This window comes from Columba livia, unplaced genomic scaffold (assembly GCF_036013475.1).
Source record: "Columba livia isolate bColLiv1 breed racing homer unplaced genomic scaffold, bColLiv1.pat.W.v2 Scaffold_132, whole genome shotgun sequence".
NCBI lineage: Eukaryota > Metazoa > Chordata > Aves > Columbiformes > Columbidae > Columba > Columba livia.
In genome coordinates this window covers 675,129-684,588 of record NW_027043028.1, presented here as the reverse complement: position 1 = coordinate 684,588, position 9,460 = coordinate 675,129, and positions in this window count along the sequence as shown.

The window sequence follows — 9,460 nt, the reverse complement described above, 5'->3', positions numbered from 1 at the left end:
AGGGAGAACAGAGCGAGTCCTGCGAGACCAGAGTGTGCCTGTGGGTCAGTGCAGAGTGAGGGCAGCTGCTCTGTCCCTCTGTCTTGCTCCAGCTGCCCTGCGCTGGCACCTTTCTGAGATGGAGCCTGATCACACTCCCATGTTACCCTGAAAAGCCACCAGGCACTGCTGAGAGCAGAGGGATCCACCTCAGACCATGACAGGTCTCACCCTTCCCTAAGGTCTCAGCACCCAACGTTTAGCGCAGGACACACTCAGCTCATTCCCCAGCCCCACAGACTGCATTGCCCACAGCCCACAGCTCAGAGCAAAGCTGGGACACGTGTGCCCATGGACACACCTGCAGGAAAGGACCCACAAGCTCAGGCTGTGACTCTGCAGCTGAAACTGCCATCCCCAGAGAGCCTGACAGCAAGAACAAGATCCCAACAGCAGTGACCCAGAGCAGGGCAGCAAGAAGGAGAATGCGGTGAGGGTGGGTGTGAGAGAGGCCAGGGCAGAGGCAGCCGGGCACTCAGACAGCGTCACCCTTCCCCAGCTGTGCAGCACCTCCCAGACACCAACACTGCCGGGCAGCTGCTCTCAGCCCCTGTGCTCTGCAGAGGAACTGGAGCTCTGGCTGCACAGGAGCTGCTTCATGCCCTGGAGCCCCCGGCCCTGAGGGCAGAGGCTTTGCTGGGTGGGACAGGAGGCCAGGGGGCTGCTCACAGGAGGGATCTGCACTGCAGGGGATCACAGGGACTGTTCTCTGTTCTCCTTCCCATAACCATTCCGGGTTTGGTTTCCTCTCATTTCTGATCATTTCCCTGCTGCCTGGAGATTCTCCCCTGGGAGGTGTTTCCCTGTCCATGTCTCTTCCCTGTCAGTGCTCACAGACCATCCCACCCTCTGTGCCCTCCCCCTGGCCCTACAGATCCTGCCTGTTCACAGGGCACTGCCTGGGGGCATCTTCCTGTTTGCAGGCTGGAAAACAGATTACAGATTAAGTGTAAGGTGTCCAGCAAAGGTGATGCTGGTTCTGCATAGGCAGAGGAGAGGCAAGGCATGTCAGGATTCTCTTGAAGACCTACTGCAGTTCATGTGTCTCAAGTATTTGTTTAAAATTAAGAACTGCCTTAATCACCACCCATTCCCCAGAGGAGGAGACTGAAAACACAGACTCAGGGAGGTTCCTTATCTTTGTAGTACTCTTTGTGTTCTTCTCCTTGAAACCTCCTCTTGTCAATATTCTGGAATGAGCTGGAGCTGTGAGCAGCCCCGACCCACGGAGAACCCAGCAGCAGAAGGACCCTGCCCTGCCGGGGGTCGCTCGTCCCCCCACAGCTTCTCCCCTCAGTGTTGCTGGGATCTCCCGGGCAGGCTGAGCGCTGACCCTGGCAGGCGGCAGAGTCCCTGCCCGGCACAGCCCTGGGGTGAAGGGACCCTGCTCTGCAGGACAGCCCTGGGCACCCCTGCCTGCACATTTACATTTACACCCCACAGCCACCCTGGGGACAACGCAGCATTCACGTCTTGTCACTCTGACAGTGCAGAAGGCAATCCCTGCTCTGCAGCACATCCTCTCCTCTGATCAGAGAATCTCTGAGAGCTGTACTTACATCTCTCGCAGGCTCTGCAATGTGACAGCTTTCTGAGACCCTACCATGATTTGCAGATGCAATGCCCTGCAGCCACTGGCTTCACATCTTTGAAGATTTCTCTCCAAGTGACATCTCATCATCCTCCCACCCCAGACTGCGTTTCTTCTCTCTGCCCGGCTCCTGTGCCCTCGGTGCTGCAGGCAGAGCCCTCAGCCCTGCTGCGTGTGCAGAGGAGCTGCTCCTGGGCAGAGCTGTCTCTCTGCAGCGCTGCCGCTGCCATGAGCTCCCTGTGTCCCAGGAGCCCAGCCCAGCTCAGCAGCACAGGAGCAGCCCATGATGTCCCTTTCTCTGTCCCCTCTGGGCTCCTCCAGGTGTCCCTCAGGCTCCAGGGGCACATCCTTTGAGACAACCTATAGTAATCAGTAATGTTAGTTGTATCTGCTCTGCAGAGATACTTCTTGCCAGCATTGTATTCTTGCTAGTAAAAAATAAATTGGTATGAGAATATTCCAGGTGTGGTCTCCCCAGGGCAGAGCAGAGGGGCAGGAGAACCTCTCTGAGCTACTGACCACCCCCTTCTAACCCACCCCAGGTACCATTGGCTTCCTGGCCACAAGGGCCCAGTGCTGGCTCATGGTCACCCTGCTGTCCCCAGGACCCCCAGGTCCCTTTCCCCTACACTGCTCTCTAACAGGTCCTTCCCCAACTTACACTGGAACCTGGGGCTGTTCCTGCCCAGATTCAAGACTCTACACTTGCCCTTGTTCTATTTCATTACATTTTCCCTGCCCAACTCTCCAGCCTGTCCAGGTCTCTGGATGGCAGCACAGCTTCCAGTGTCACCACTCCTCCCAGCTTGGTGTCATCAGCAAACTTGCTGACAGTCACTCTATTCCCTCATCCAAGTCACTGATGAATTTATTGAATAGTACTGGCCCCAGCACTGCCCCCTGAGGCACTGCACTGGATACAGGCCTCAACTGGACTCTGCCCCATTGACCACGACCCTCTGGCTTCTTCCCTTCAGCCAGTTCACAGTCCACCTCACTACCCAATCATCCAGACCACACTTCCTGATTTTAGCAGAAGGATGCTGTGGGAGACTGTGTCAAAGGCTTTACGGAGTCAAGGTGTTTTTATGATCATTTGTGCAGAAAGGGCAGTCACAGGACAGCACCCAATATGTCAAAACTGATGCTGAGTGAAATGCCGTAAAGCCCTGATGAGTTCCCCCTGTGTCTGTGTCTCTCCTGGAAGGAGTCTGTCCCGAGAAGGGGATCCAGCTCCTGCCACTCTCTGCAGAGGCACATGAGCAGTGTCCATCACCTGGGGACACAAAGGGTAATGTTTGCCAGACCACCCTTCATCTCACCACCAAGAGCAGGGACAGCGCCCTGGGCCTCCTGGGCACAAGGACAGCCTCGGGGCCAGCAGCACCCCGAAGTCCTTCCTCCAAGGAGTGCTGGGTGCATGGGTGGGGTGGGACACTGGGGGCCCATGTCACCTCCATGTCACAATGCGACCACGGGGCAATGCTGATGTCACAATGCCCCGGGGCAGTATAAAAGGAGCAGCGTCCCGTGTCTGCTGCCAGAGCTGGCCTGGAGGCAGCCTGAAGACATCGGAGAGGAAGTCCTTGAGGAGCCGGTGGAATCCCTTGACAGGGGCTGAAGGAGGAAGAGCTGGACGAGGCAGCTGGAGTTTCTCCTCTGCAAGGCCATCTCCCAGCAGGGCAACCTTCCAGGTTCATCTGATGGATGATCATCCTTTTCAGCTGGATAGCAGTAGCCAAATGAAGGGAATGCCTTCTTGAGGAGCACTGCAGAGCTCACCGTCCTGATGGAGTGGGGAGCTAGGGTCAGCAGCTGTAGGAAGTGGAATGCAGAGTGGTTTGAAGGGGGCCCGGTGCTCTCCCGGCCACCAGAAGGTAGATGCATCGTTGGCACAAGGTGATGGAGCGAATGGGTAAGCTGGGCAAGGTTATTAGTGTTTGTCAGCACTTTCTTTAGCATGTACTGCTAGTGAAAGGAGGGAGAAGGAGAAGAAGGAGAGGGAAGCAGAGAAGAGAAGAGAAGAGAAGAGAAGAGAAGAGAAGAGAAGAGAAGAGAAGAGAAGAGAAGAGAAGAGAGAAGAGAGAAGAGAAGAAGAGAAGAGAAGAGAAGAGAAGAGAAGAGAAGAGAAGAGAAGAGAAGAGAAGAGAAGAGAAGAGAAGAGAAGAGAAGAGAAGAGAAGAGAAGAGAAGAGAAGAGAAGAGAGAAGACATCATCATCCTATCATTCTATCCTTCTTTTATTCTGTGGTCTTCTGGGAGGCATGACCAGCCTGTGGGCCGAGGAGCCAGGTCTCGCTCAAATGCTCAGGGAACAGCCGATCGCCAGTGTTGGGGTCAGGAAGGAATTTTCCCCCGGGGCAGACTGGCCCTGGTCCCCGGGGTTTTTTTGCCTTCCTCTGCAGCATTGAGCATGACCACCTGTCAGAGCTCCTCTGGGCCCTTTTGGCTCGGTTCATGCCCACTGCTCTTGCCCTCCAAGGCACCACTCGTGCCCTGGCTTTCTCGGGTTCTTTCTCCCAGGGCAAGTTTGCAGCAGGAGCCAGCTCTCCTCCTTCTCCTTCTTCTATTAAAATTTGTAATTTTAATAAAATAAATATAAATATTTTAAAAAAAATAAAAAAAAAAATCTGTTTCCAGTTGTATCCTTTGTGTACGTGTCCCTGAAACTGTTTTTGGATCTAAAACCTCTCTGGCATTTCAGTCGAACAGTCACATCTTTATTGGACTCCTTGTGAGCGTACAGAATAGAGCAGCACAGCACAGCACAGCACAGCATGGTTGTGCTCAGTAGCTGTGCCTGGAGCACGATGAGCTCTGAGCCAGGCCTGAGGACTCCATCCAGGAGAGCCGCTCTCTGCAGGGCAGGGCCCAGGCCCGTCCAGGAGATGGGGCAGAGACAGGCACACACACCTACAACATGGCTCAGGCAGGCACCAGAGGTCCCAGGCTGAGCTGAGACACGGCCCCTGGGCCCCTGCAGGAGATGGTCCCCAGGGAGGCCGGTCCCAGCCACTGAGGCCTTTGAGCACCCCAAGACCCTGTAGACACGGATGGCTGGCAGCTTTGGAGACTGAGTCTTGGCCCAGATGGACCTTCTCTCTGATCAGGACTTTTGTTCTCAGATTCTTTTGTTTAGGTATGTTTTTTCCAAAGCAAAGATCTCAGGCATTACTAAAAAGGAGAACAAGGAGAAAAAGAAATCCATGTCACACACCACACACTATGCCATGTGTGTATGAATTTTGACGCAAATGTCCAAAATGGCAGTAGCTTCCTTACTCTTTCAGTACTCAAAAGAGTATCTCTTAAAGGCTTTCCAGAAGTTCTGAACCTCTTCCCACCACTCAAGGTAGGCAAATAACTCCAAGAAAGGTGCAAGTCACACAGGAGGTGTGGAAGGTTTACCCAGCGGCTGAAGTGCATTTTGCATCCCCTGTACAGATGGCCAACTGTGGATCTTGGTTTGGGTAGAAAAGGAAACATGACTGCAGTAGCAGCAATGGACTCTTTTTGCTCCTTTGGGAAGAGTCATCATTTGCCTGGCTGTGCTCTGGGAATGGATTCAAAGCGAGTCTTATTTCCATGGCGGTCTGTTGGCACTGTCCAGCGCAGCCTATGGCTCTGGTCACACTGGGGATTTTCTCCACGCTGCAGTGGTTGAAACCATCCTGTTATCCCCTCAGAAAAGGCTTTGTGAGCCTGGTCCTCCTCGCTGTGGGGCCTCATGGACATCAGCTCTGGTGCAGAGAGGGGACAGCTACCAGGGCTCTTCTCTTGGTTGCAGGGCTGGTTTCTGCCATGACTGGAGAGAAGAGCAGGAGCTTTGTCCTGGAGAGCCAAAGGGCAGAGAAGGCACCAGGGACAGCCAGCAGCTGTGCCCAGCACGTGGCCACCAAGGGCAGGGACAGGCCCCTGGAACTCCTGGGCACCGGGACTGCCTTGGGGCCAGCACCCCAAAGGCTTCCTGCAAAGGGTGCCAGGTGGGGCTGTGGTGGGGGGGCTTTGCAGCTTCCCCTGCTAGGGAAAGGAGGAGAAAGGGAAGAAGGGAAGTGAGGTATAGTTCAGCTGTAAGGGTCCTATAATGACCATCTAGTCCCACTGCATGACTAATTCAAGGCTGATCTAAAGTTAAAACAGGGTAGTAAGTGCATTGGCCAAATGCCTCTTGAATGCTGAGGCTTGGGGCATCAACCAGCTGTCACAGAATCACAGAATGGTTGGGCTTGAAAGGGACCTCTGGAAATCATCTAGCCCAACCCACCTGCTAAAGCAGGTTCGCCCAGAGCAGATGGCACAGGAAGGTGTCCAGGCGGGTTTTGAATGTCTCCAGAGGAGGACACTACACAACCTCTCTGGACAGCCTGTTCCAGTGCTCAGGCACCCTCACAGTAAAGAAGTTTTTCCTAATATTCAGATGGGACCTCCTATGCTGTGCCCGTTGCCCCTCATCCTATCGTTCAGAAGGCTGTTCCAGTATTTGACCACACTCTCAGTAGAGGGTCAAGTCTGAACTTCCTCTGACCCAGGTTTACACCATTCACACATGTCCTGTCACTGGATACCAGGGACAAGAGACCAGCACTTCCCTATACACTTCCCTCCTCAGGAACTTTTAGAGGGCAATGAGCTTGCTCATCAGCTTCCTTCTCTCCAAACTAGAGAAATCCAGATTGCTCAGCCACTCCTCAGAGGACATGCCTTCCGGTCGGTCACCAGCTTTGTTGCTCTCTGGACACATTGGAATACTTCAACATCCTTGTCAAATCGTGGGGCCCAGAACTGCACACAGCACTCAAGGTGAGGCCACAGCAACTCTGAATACAGCAGGATAATCACCTCCTTTGAGCGGTTGGTTCTGCTCTGTCTGATGTGCCCCAGGATGGGATTTGCACTCTTGGCTGCCAGGACACACACTGCTGACTCTTGTTGAGCCTCCTGTCAACCAGCGCCCCAAGGCTCCTTTCTGCAGGGCTGCTCTCCAGCCAATCCTCTCCCCATTTAGACTTGTGCTTGGCATTAGTTTATCCCAGGTGCAGAATCCGGCATGTGGACTTGTTAGATTTTATGCCGTTGATCATTGCCTAATGCTCCAATCTATCTAGATCGTTCTGCAAGGCTCCTTATCCCTCAGGATAGTCATCAGCACCTCCAAGGATGGCATTATCAGAAAATTTGCTACTGGTGCATTAAATTCCTGCATCCAGATTATTGATAATAATGTTGGACAGAACTGGCCCTAGGACTGAGTCCTGAGGAACATCCATGGTCACTTGTCTCTAGCCAGATGTAGCACCATCCACTGCAGCATTTTGAGCCCTGCCATTCACCCAGCTCTCCACCCAGCACACTGCGTATCTGCTCATCTCACAGCTGGACACTTGTTCAGAAGTGTGCTGGGAGGGACAGTATCAAAGGCTTTACTAAAATCCAGACAAACTACATCTACTGCCTTCCCTTCATGCACTAGGCAGCTGAAATTCCAAACCTTATAAACTTGCTGAAAAGTCAAAACATTTAGGAGGGAAATATTCAACAAGAATTCTGAGAAAAGAATGCACATTAGTATATTTGTGGTGTACTTTCTTCCCACTCCTCCCGAGTTCAATTTAACACAGTGAGGCACAGAGACAATCTACATGGCCTTTTTTTCTAATACCATTGCTAAAGATTTCAAAGTAAGAACAGATTTTTAGCAGATACAGTTAAATTAGAGAACATTTCACAAACGACACATCTGTGATCCTTTAAACTGACTCAGCTGAGTTGCTGGTTGCTGCTGGCTACCCATGTGAAATCACAGTTTCTGCTGTCACAAGTGTCATTTACCATTACCACACTACCCATCTCTTCTGCAAAAGCACTGATCATATCATGCGTGCCAACTTAATTCGCTGAATGAAACACATAATCCTGCTTCCTAGAAATCAGGTTTGGCCCTGCCAAACATTTTGATAAATAAAGTTATTAAAGTATATGTTTATCTAGGATGGTCTGATACAGTTTAAAATGGAGAAGTCTAAATGCATTATTTCAAGTCCATGAAGTACATGGCTAAGTACTTCTTTCAGAATTCGAGAAAATGACAGTGCATCCCATCTAGAAAACCACATTCTACCCCCAAAGGAAGATCTAGTCCATCTAAAATAAGTGTTTAGTAATCCACAGATATCAGCATCATTAAAAAGCTCAAATATGTCTTTCTCAAAATACCAAGTCAGACATAGAGACAGACAGACAGACAGACAGACAGACAGGGCTTTGCAACCAAGGCAGCCCGGCTCCCCGCAGGAGCATCCAACCTCGTGTCTGCCGTGGTGACCTTGTGTGACAGCAGGGAGGGACTCAGTCCTCCCTGTGACTTCTGGTTACCAGTACCTTGTTCTCTGGAGATATAGCGTGTTACATCTAGGATCAGATTCACAGATCCATTTCCACCCGCAACTGGGTCAGTTGAGGCGGGGGGGGGTGTTATGAAAATACGATACGCCCTCAAAAACCCCACAAAAATCTAAACCAGGCAGGTCTTTCACATCTCAAAATTGACAATTTAACTTGTGAACATTTTGATCTTTGTCATGAGTCTGTACAGCTGCTGGAAATGGAAATAGGAATGTCCTTTTGTTTGCTCAGTATGGAAAGCCCCAGGCAACCCTGTGCACAGTCTGCATAAGCAAGTTACCTGACGGAAGTTGCATTATTGGTGGAAGAAGAAATGCTGAAAGGATCTACAGAAGCATGCTTTCGATTGGCAAAGTGTTTGCCAGTGTCTAGGATGAGGCTGATATTATGTAGGGTTTTTCTTGGCTCGAAGACAGAAGAGACTACTCAGTGGAGAGCAACTCTTGCTCGTCAGGATTAGCCCAGGTGCTTTGTCTTGCTTTGTGTCTTATGTTCTCAGGACTCACCTCAAGTGTTTTGATCTATAGAAAGTTCCTAGAGAAAGTGATTTGCTTGCTTGTGAGAGGCACTTATCTCAGCAAGTGCAAATCTCCTCCTCATAGGGGGTGGTGAATCGCGGCTGGGGCGTCTCCTAAACAGACCAGCTGAGGGGTTGTTGAAGCTCTAAACCAGGCTGCTCAGGGGGAGGTGGGTTAATGTCCTCCTTTGGCCTGGGGAGGGGAAAATAGGTCTATTAAAAGTCAGATCTAGTGCAAGCACAGGGCAGTTTTCATTGGAAAAAAAGGACACTTTGCAGGCAGACACAGCAGAGGGTGTAACCCCAAGTTTTGCGCTATTCCTGAAAACTTTTCCAGCACCTGATCAGCACATCAAGGTGAGTCCATATCTGTCATTAGTGAACGCACTAAAGGAGGAGCTTAAAAAATCATCCCCCTGAAGTTAAAAATAAGACAGATAAGAAACGCAGTTGGTTTTCATTTTCCCACTCACTTAAAAAAATTAAAGTGTTACACTTGCAAGTTCTCTCGGTGAGCATGGAAGCAACACATTTGTAAGGAAAACAGAGATGCTTGGTTTTGTAACGATACGAACCGGAGGGAAATCACAAGTTATGTCGCGATGCATGATAGTATTGCAAGAACTGACCACACCATCTCAATTTTGGTTGGGAATTAGTCAACTCTGGACATCACTAAGTGAGAATGTAAACTGGGAATCAGTTTGGCGGCAATCTGGGAAGAGGATTTGTAAGGTTCACACTGTTCTCCTGCTTCTGTTCCCACTGCTGGGGGCAAAAATGTCCTTGTTGTCAATAACACTCAATAAATGGCATGTGATAGAAAAATAACCAACAGGATGAGCAGCCGCCCATGTTCTGGTTTTGGAGATTCATCTGCCTGGGGACTTTTAGGACAGCGGAACTGGCTGA